The sequence below is a fragment of the Ranitomeya variabilis genome, chromosome 4 (assembly GCF_051348905.1).
Source record: "Ranitomeya variabilis isolate aRanVar5 chromosome 4, aRanVar5.hap1, whole genome shotgun sequence".
In the NCBI taxonomy this organism is placed as follows: Eukaryota; Metazoa; Chordata; class Amphibia; order Anura; family Dendrobatidae; genus Ranitomeya; species Ranitomeya variabilis.
The window spans coordinates 316683661-316693375 of NC_135235.1; the positions used below are offsets into that span (position 1 = coordinate 316683661).

At 40.6% G+C, this 9715-nt stretch overlaps 1 non-coding gene across 1 annotated transcript; it reads right to left on the reverse strand.

The window, feature by feature from the left end:
• Positions 1-3501: 3501 nt before the first annotated feature.
• Positions 3502-3584, reverse strand: TRNAL-CAG (transfer RNA leucine (anticodon CAG)). The gene has a single exon. It is a non-coding gene; the product is annotated as a tRNA-Leu (tRNA).
• Between the last annotated feature and the right edge of the window lie 6131 nt (positions 3585-9715).

Genomic DNA, 9715 nt, shown 5'->3' on the forward strand with positions numbered 1-9715 from the left:
AAACAGATGCCTTTCCCACTATTCATTGCTGCAGGTAGTCATGCTCCTGTTTCTTGACATGCAAATTGTTTCCATTTTTTTGGACTTACCTGTCATGTGTCCTTTCAAACTGGGGTTTCCCTGGAGAGGTTCCTGCATAGGTTTGTAAACTATACATAATTTGCTGTCTGAATGGGGTTGTCCACCTTTGGAGTCATTTTTTTTCTACCAAGATATTAACCCCTTGTAGAAGAGTCAATAATATGATCAGCAATACTGAAATTTAAAGTATATAAATTACAATCTTTGGCAAAGTGAAATAAAGTTACTCTTAGTACAAATATTAGCATTAACATAATGGAGACTATAAAGAAATGATCAAAGAAAAAGCTTATATCTTCTACCCCAGATTGGGCTCAAACCCACAACCCAAGAGACCAAAAAGACACTAAATAATCACAAGGTATAAAATGTTGATATTCATTTACAAGTCTTTAAAATGTTTGTGGTGCTGATCTCCAGGCTCAACTGGCCCCGCGGGGAACAAGGAGTCACCCAGTGGGCATAATGATAGTGACTATGTCCTACGTCATCCCTACCTCCCTCCGCAGCTAGTGTGTGTACAACCAACTTACTGCACTTTGCAAGTTAGAAAAAATTTAGACTGCAGCATCATGTCCGACCGCTGCTCAAAAAATTCCTACTGTGGCTGCCGAGCGCTGCACTTGGCTTTTCTGGTAGCCCCATAGATGATGAATGGAGCGGACAACCATCAATCAATAAGAGGTCAATAGTTGATGATTTGTTCTCACTGAAGAACCCCATTATTGTAACCCATAATTCTACATCCTAGTTATGGTGTGGACACAGTACATGTGCAGGAGCCTCCGGTATTATACAGTCGATGCTGCACTATACCGGGGATAACGTCTAAGGCTGGAGTCACACTAGACCATAATACGGAGGAGTGCTATGCCATAAAACATCGCATAGCACTTGGACCAATGTTAATCTATGGGGCAGCTCCATTGTTTTCTCAGCCGTCTTCTACATGCGAGTGAAATTGCAGCATGCTGCGTTTGTCACCGTATTATGCCCCAAATCCCCCATTGCAGGTCTATGGGTGCGAGAAAAATACGGATTACACACGGACCAGCAGTGTGACTTGTGAGAAATACGCACTGGTGTTCTATAGAAAAGCCAGCAATTCAGTGCGGTGTACAGTAAAATCACACTGACAGAATAGAATAGAATAGGTAGAATAAATGTGTATACATAGAATAGGTATATATATATGTCAGTGAGACACACATATATATATATATATATATATATATATATATATATATATATATATATATCTTTATATTTCATAGAGAGTTAGATAGCAGAATAGCCGATAATTTAATTGTCAGGTTCTGTAAAATCATTACAGAACCCAACAGGAGATGAGACATGGTTTACATACAGTAAACCATTCCATATCCGTTATATTTTTATATATCCCTCACTAATAATGTTAGCAGTGTGTGTGTAAAATTTTGAAGCTGTAGGTGTTAAATTAAAGGATTAATTCACCGAAAAAACTGGCGTGGGCTCCCGAGTAATTTTCTCCGCCAGAGTGGGAAAGCCAGTGACTGAGGACAGATATTAATAGCCTAGAGAGGGACCATGGTTGTTGCCCCCCCTGGCTAAAAACATCTGCCCCCAGCCACCCCAGAAAAGGCGCATCTGTAGGTCCATCAAGTTCAACCTTTGTTATTTGCATATTGCTGTAGTGTGGCTCAAAGAGTCAGCTCCAGCTGTGGACCATCCAGATTCACCTCAGTCTGACCATACTGATCTCTGGTGGCCACTGTGACAACTGCAATATTTCATTGCAAATTGATTTTTTTTTAACTGATATGTCTTTATTCTTTCAATACCACGCAGGGATTGGTTTATGGTGTTTATGTAGTGAAACGCTGTATATCTATATTCCCGGCCATTAGCTACAGGTGTTAGCGCACACATAACTGCACTCTAAAATAAGGAATGTGATCAGACAGGTCGTGATTGTCCACACAAGGTATGGGGTCGGATCGCAGTATAGAAAGGGTTAGACTTTGTGATATTCTCATTATGGTGTACTATATAAATGACAGAGATAGGGTTAAAGTTGTCACACATAAATATTCATTTAGCTTTCAATTCCTTAGGTGTCTGTAAGAAACCATTGTAGGCTGAAATTAGTTAAGAGTGTTAGAAGAGCTGAAGGTTCCTGGTATTGCTGAGTTACAATATAAATTCTATAGAAGATGTCAGTGTTATTATGTAATGTAACATGTACTAATCAGTAACAGGAGAGAAGCTGAACAATCTCATGGCATAAAAGAACTGATATCAGAAGAGAGATTCGAACCCACGCCTCCAGAGGAGACTGCGACCTGAACGCAGCGCCTTAGACCGCTCGGCCATCCTGACTTCTGCTGATGAGCTTGAATTAACTGTTTCCAAACCAGACAGCAGAAAGAAGAGCATTGCTCGTGATTTATAGAAATGTATCATAATTTACTTTTATTATTGATCTTTAACCCTTTTGAGCTTAATGATGACGCCCAATTTTTCCAGTCACTTTATGTGTTCATAACTCTGGAATGTTTCAACATATCCCAATCATTTTGCAAGTGTCTATTGTGACATATTGTCCTTTATGTTAGCGGTAAATTAAGGTCAATAAGTTTTTAGCATTTTTTTTTCTGAAAATATCTAAAGTTTTGTGAAAATTTTGGGAAATTAGCAATTTTAACACTTTCACTGCTTTTATCCTTAAACCAGATAGTCACATGACGCAAAATAGTTAATAAATAACTTTTCCATCTTTCTATCTTATCTTCTGTCTATTTCTGCATCATTTTTTAAAATCTCCTTTTATTTTGTTTAGACGTTAGACGGGTTAAACGTTTGCATCAAATTTTCATTCTTATTCAAGAATATTTACAAATAATCCTATTTTTTAAAGACCCATTCAGTTTCGAAGTGACTTTGAGGGGCGTACACTTTGGAAAATCCCCAAAAGTGATACCCATTGAGTTATTCTACTTTTAGGGCATGTGCACACGTCAGGATTTTATGCAGAAATTTCCTGAACAAAACCGGAGATTTTCTGCATAAAATCTGCACGTGTTTTTCTCGCGGTTTTGTAGCGGTTTTTGCACGTTTTTAGTGCGGATTTTTTGTGTTTTTTTACGCAGCTTCCCAATGCATTAAATAGCGGGAAATCCGCAATAAATCTGCAAAATTAATGAACATGCTGCGTATTTTTCCACAATGCATTTTTATCACAGAAAAATACGCAGCATGTGCACAAGAATTGCGGAATGCATTCAAAATGATGGGATGCTTAATGAATGCGTTTTTCATGCGGAAAACCGCCGAAGAAACGCGAAAAATCCAGAACGTGTGCACATACCCTTAGTGTTTGGTTTGAGATTACCGCCAATGGAGCCGACCCGCAACTAATCAGTAACAAGAAAAGATTGATGTCAGAAGTGGGATTCGAACCCACGCCTCCAGGGGAGACTGCGACCTGAACGCAGCGCCTTAGACCGCTCGGCCATCCTGACTTCTACATGATTCTGCACATTAACACTTTCTACGCCAGTCAACACAAAGATGTTCATCAATTGCTATGAAAGTAAATATATTTAATTTATTTTATTATTGATTGTTAACCCCTTACAGACTAAGCTAATTTTAAGCTTAGTGACCAAACCATCTTTGTGGAGACAATTTTTTCCTCTAGCAAAATGACACCGCCTGCAAAGTAGCATCTACCGGTGATTCAATAGATGCTACTGTGCAGGCGCCGTCGGCACCATTTTGAGAGAAATAATTTTTCTGAATAAGTTTATAACACCAAATAAAATAAATAAATGGACATTATACATGCGATCATGCTGCAGCGCAAGTGCCGCCAGTGCTATGTTGATGAAGATACATTTTTTCCCCACAATAATATATGACTAAATCATAAATAAATAAATGCATATTATCCATTGTATCATCCTACAGCGCCGGCGCCTCCGTGATGAATGTTAATTTTTTTCTTGCACATAATATTCTATGCAGTATGTAAAATAGGGGGCAGGTCACTGAAGGATCACTGACCTGTCATTAACCCATACATATGCCAATATGAGCAGAGCACCACATAAAGCCCCACCCATACACCACCCACAGCCCCACCCATACACCACCCACAGCCCCACCCATAGCTCCGCCCATAGCCCCACCCCAGAGAATGGGCATATCATTAACTGAAAGCTGCAAAAAAAGATTGAAGAACAACCACAAGACAGATTTCATTACCCAAGGTATCATTGTAATCAGTATAACGGCGCTGACCTGACAGTATCTGCAGGTTACTGTGCACAATCCTGCTGACAGGTTCTCTTTAAACCAGTTTGTCACATCTCACAAAAAAGTTAATAAATAACATTTCCCATATGTGTACTTTATGTCAGCAAAATTTCTCAAACCTTCTTTTATTTTGGTAGGATCTAAGAAATGTCAAAATTTTGCAGCAAGATTTCATTTTCTTTTCAAGAAAATTTCCAAGTCCTATTTTTTACAGATCTAATCAGTTTTGAAGTGACTGTGAGGGCCTATAGGAAAACCCCCCCGCAGTGATACCATATAGTGATCAGAGAGTATATTTGTTACTCGAGTTTCCCCGAGCATGCTCTGGTGGTCTCCGAGTATTTCGGCGTGCTCAGAGATTTTGTTTATGTCCATGCAACTGCATGATTTGTGGCTGCTAGACAACCGGAATACATGTGGGGATTCCCTAACAAACAGGCAATCCCACATGTATTCAGGTTGTCTAGCAGCCGCAAATCATGCAGCTGCGACAACATAAACTAAATCTCCGAGCATGCCCAAAATACTCGAAGATCACCCGAGTGTGCCCGGAGAAACTCAAGTAACGAGCACACTTGCTCATCACTAATACCATATGAAAAACTGTAAAATGGCTGTTAGTAAATGTATTAACCCTTCATTTTGGGTTCATCTGTTTTGAGTTTTGTATCCGGTACCAGAACTATACCCAAACTCTCTTTCTTCTTACAGGTCACCGCTGTATCACCAGAAACTGTATTTGATTACTTTCTTTTTAAACTGTTAATGTGTAATTATTAATGCAAAAAACAGACACATGGATGGAATACAGATCAGAATGTTTGAGTTTTCTGGATGAAAATAAGATGAATTTTCATACGCTCATCTGAACCTGGCCTTACACTAAGTATTCTAATTAATTACTTTTTCAGGCTATTATGGTGATGTACAGTGGGTACGGAAAGTATTTATATCCCTTTAAATTTTTCACTCTTTGTTTCATTGCAGCCATTTGGTAAATTCAAAAAAGTTAATTTTTTTTTCTCATTAATGTACACTCTGCACAGCATCTTGACTGAAAAAAAAAACAGTATGTAGAAACAGTATGTAGAAACTTTTGCAAATGTATTAAAAAATAAAAACTGAAATATTACATGGTCATAACTATTCAGACGCTTTGCTCAGTATTGAGTAAAAGCACCTTTTGAGCTAGTACAGCCATGAGTCTTCTTGGGAATGATGCAACAAGTTTTTCACACCTGGATTTGGAGATCCTCTGCCATTCTTCCTTGCAGATCCTCTCCAGTTCCGTCAGGTTGGATGGTGAACGTTGGTGGACAGCCATTTTCAGGTCTCTCCAGAGATGCTCAATTGGGTTTAGGTCAGGGCTCTGGCTGGGCCAGTCAATAATGGTCACAGAGTTGTTCTGAAGCCACTCTTTTGTTATGTTAGCTGTGTGCTTAGGGTCATTGTCTTGTTGGAAGGTGAACCTTTGGCCAATTCTGAGGTCCAGAGCACTCTGGAAGAGGTTTTCATCCAGGATAACTCTGTACTTGGCCGCATTCATGGTTCCTCTAATGACAACCAGTCATCCTGTTCCTGCAGCTAAAAAACACCCCCATACCATGATGCTGCCACCACCATGTTTCACTGTTGGGTTTGTATGGGGCAGGTGATGAGCAGTGCCTGGTTTTCTCCACACATACCACTTAGAATTATCACCAAAAAGGTCTATCTTCGTCTCATCAGACCAGAGAATCTTATCTCTCATAGCCTGGGAGTCCTTCATGTGTTTTTTTAGCAAACTCTATGCAGGCTTTCATATGTCTTGCACTGAGGAAAGGCTTCCATTGGGCCACTCTGCCATAAATGCCCAACTGGTGGAGGGCTGCAGTGATAGTTGACTTTGTGAAACTTTCTCTCATCTCTCTCACCAAGGCTCTTCTCCCACGATTGCTCAGTTTGGCTGGACGGCCAGGTCTAGGAAGACTTCTAGTGGTCCCAAACTTTTTCCACTTAAGGATTAAGGAGGCCACTGTGCTCTTAGGAATCTTGAGCACTGCAGAAATTCTGTTGTAACCTTGGCCAGATCTGTGCCTTGCCACAATTCTGTCTCTGAGCTCCTTGGCCAGTTCCTTTGACCTCATGATTCTCATTTGGTCTGACATGCATTGTGAGCTGTGAGGTTTTATATAGACAGGTGTGCACCTTTCCAAATCAAGTCCTATCAGTTTAATTAAACACAGCTGGACTCCAATGAAGGAGTAGAACCACCTCAAGGAGGATCACAAGGAAATGGACAGCATGTGACTTAAATATGAGTGTCTGAGCAAAAGGTCTGAATACTTATGACTATGTGATATTTCAGCTTTTATCTTTTAATAAATTTGTACAAATTTCTACATTTCTGTTTTTTTCAGCCAAGATGGGGTACAGAGTGTACATTAACCCCTTCATGACCTTGGGATTTTCCGTTTTTCCATGTTCGTTTTTCGCTCCCCTCCTTCCCAGAGCCATAACTTTTTTATTTTTCTGTCAATTTGGCCATGTGAGGGCTTATTTTTTGTGCGACGAGTTGTACTTTTGAACGACATCATTGGTTTTACCATGTCGTGTACTAGAAAACGGGAAAAAAATTCCAAGTGCAGTGAAATTGCAAAAAAAGTGCAGTCCCACACTTGTTTTTTGTTTGGCTTTTTTGCTAGGTTCACTAAATGCTAAAACTGACCTGCAATTATGATTCTTCCGCTTAGTACGAGTTCATAGACACCTAACATGACTAGGTTATTTTTTATCTAAGTGGTGAAAAAAATTCCAAACTTTGCTAAAAAAAAAAAAATTTGCGCCATTTTCCGATACTCGTAGCATCTCCATTTTTCATGATCTGGGGTCCATTGTGGGCTTATTTTTTGCGTTCCAAGCTGGCATTTTTAATGATACCATTTCGGTGCAGATACGTTCTTTTGATCGCCCGTTATTGCATTTTAATGCAATGTCACGGCGACCAAAAAAACATAATTCTGGCGTTTCTAATTTTTTTCTCGCTACGCCGTTTAGCGATCAGGTTAATGCTTTTTTTAATTGATAGATCTGGCGATTCTGAATGCGGCGATACCCAATATGTGTAGATTTGATTTTTTTTTGTCGATTTATTTTGATTGGGGCGAAAGGGGACTGATTTAAACTTTTATATTTTTTTTAATTTTTTCTCATTTTTTTTAACTTTTTTTTAACTTTTGCCATGCTTCTATAGCCTCCATAGGAGGCTAGAAGCTGGCACAACACGATCGCTTCTGCTACATAGCAGCGATCTGATGTTCGCTGCTATGTAGCAGAATTGCAGGTGTGCTGTGAGCGCCGTCCACAGGGTGGCGCTCACAGCTGCCGGGGATCAGTAACCATAGAGGTCTCAAGGACCTCTATGGTTACTATTCTGAAGCATCGCCAACCTCCGATCATGTGACGGGGGTCGGCGATGCGATCATTTCCAGCCGCCCGGCCGGAAGCGGTAGTTAAATGCCGCTGTCTGCGTTTTTAACTAGTTAATAGGCGCGGCAGCTCGCGATTCTGCCCACGCCTATTACGGGCACATATCAGCTGTTCAAAACAGCTGACATGTCTCGGCTTTGATGCGGGCTCACCGCCGGAGCCCGCATCAAAGCGGGGCTTCTGATCTCGGACGTACTATCCCGTCCAAGGTCAGAAAGGGGTTAATGAGAAAAAAATGAACTTTTTTGAATTTACCAAATGGCTGAAATGAAACAAAGAGTGAAAAGTTTAAAGGGGTCTGAATACTTTCCATACCAACTGTAGTTACCTAATAAGGGTTTTGAGTTTTCTTGTAGTTTTTGTGCAAGAAAATATATTTTACATTAAACAGCATTCATTGTTATACTATTTGATCTAATGCTTGATGCACATATATTTTAGCTGCATATTATTTCTCCCAAAGACAATCTGAGCAGAAAAAGCAATAACCAAAGTTGGCATTTTAGCAGAATTCCTGATGGTCCTTGAGGTGAATCTTAAGGCTGAGTGTACCCGTTGCAGAATTGCCGCGGAAATTTCCACGGAAATTCCACAACTCCTTCCCCGGGTATATCGCATGCGGAATTGGCATGCGTATTCCCGCTAAACACTAGCATTTTGCAAGCGTAATTAGCTTACTGATTGACAGGTGAGTCACACTTGTCAAACATAGTGTTTGACAAGTGTGACCAACTTTTCACTATTGATGCTGCCTATGCAGCATCAATAGTAAAAAGATGATCTAATTAGGGTTGAGCGAAACGGATCGGACAAATTCAAAAATCACCGACTCTCGTCAAAGTCGGGTTTCATGAAACCCGACCCGATCCTAGTGTGGGATCGACCATGAGGTCGGCGATCTGCGCGCAAAAGTCGCGTTTCATATAAAGCTTTCAACGCCATTTTTCAGCCAATGAAGGAGGACACAGAGCGTGAGCAGCGTGATGGCATAGGTCTCGGTCCCCACCATCTTAGAGAAGGGCATGACAGTGATTGGCTTGCTTTCTGCGGCATCACAGGGGCTATAAAGGGGCGTGTACGCCGACCGCCATCTTACTTCTGCCGATCTTAGCATAGGGAGAGGTTGCTGCAGCTTCATCAGAAGAAGGGATATAGTTAGGGAGGGAAGATTAACCCCCAAACTGCTTGTGCTGTAGCGATTTCCACTGTCCAACACCACCATTTTTTTGCAGGGACAGTGGAGGCTATATTTTTGTGCATCAGCTCTGTAGCTTATTAGGCTGCCTTATAAGGCTCCATGATAGCTGCATTGCTGTTTGCACGCTGCTGTGCAAACCAACTGCTTTTTTAAAAGCAAAAATCCTGTTGCTCCTTTCTGCACAGTTATCTTGTTTATTTGTCCACACTTTTGTGTGAAGCAGTCCTTTTTATTGCTGCCATACTTGTCCTGAGATCATTGTAGGGAGATTGAAATTGTACTACAGTCCTTGTATTTTTTCATATATCTTCCAGCCACTTTATGTCACTTACATTGTGTTGTTTTATACACTGGGCCTGAGTTTTGGTTCAGTCTCCAAAAAAAAGTGAGATTCAAATTCTCACAATGTGGATATACTTCAGTTCTGTTAGTTTGTCGTATGTCAGCCAGCCACTTTCTGCCACTTAGATTGCGTTGTTTTATGGACAGGGCCTGAGATTTGGTTCAGTCTCCCCAAAAAAAGGGAGATTCAAATTCTCACAAAGTGGATATACTGTACTTCAGTCTTGTTAGTTTGTCATATGTCAGCCAGCCACTTTCTGCCACTTAGATTGCGTTCTTATATACACTGGGCCTGAGTTTTGGTTCAGTCTCCCCCCAAAAAAGGTG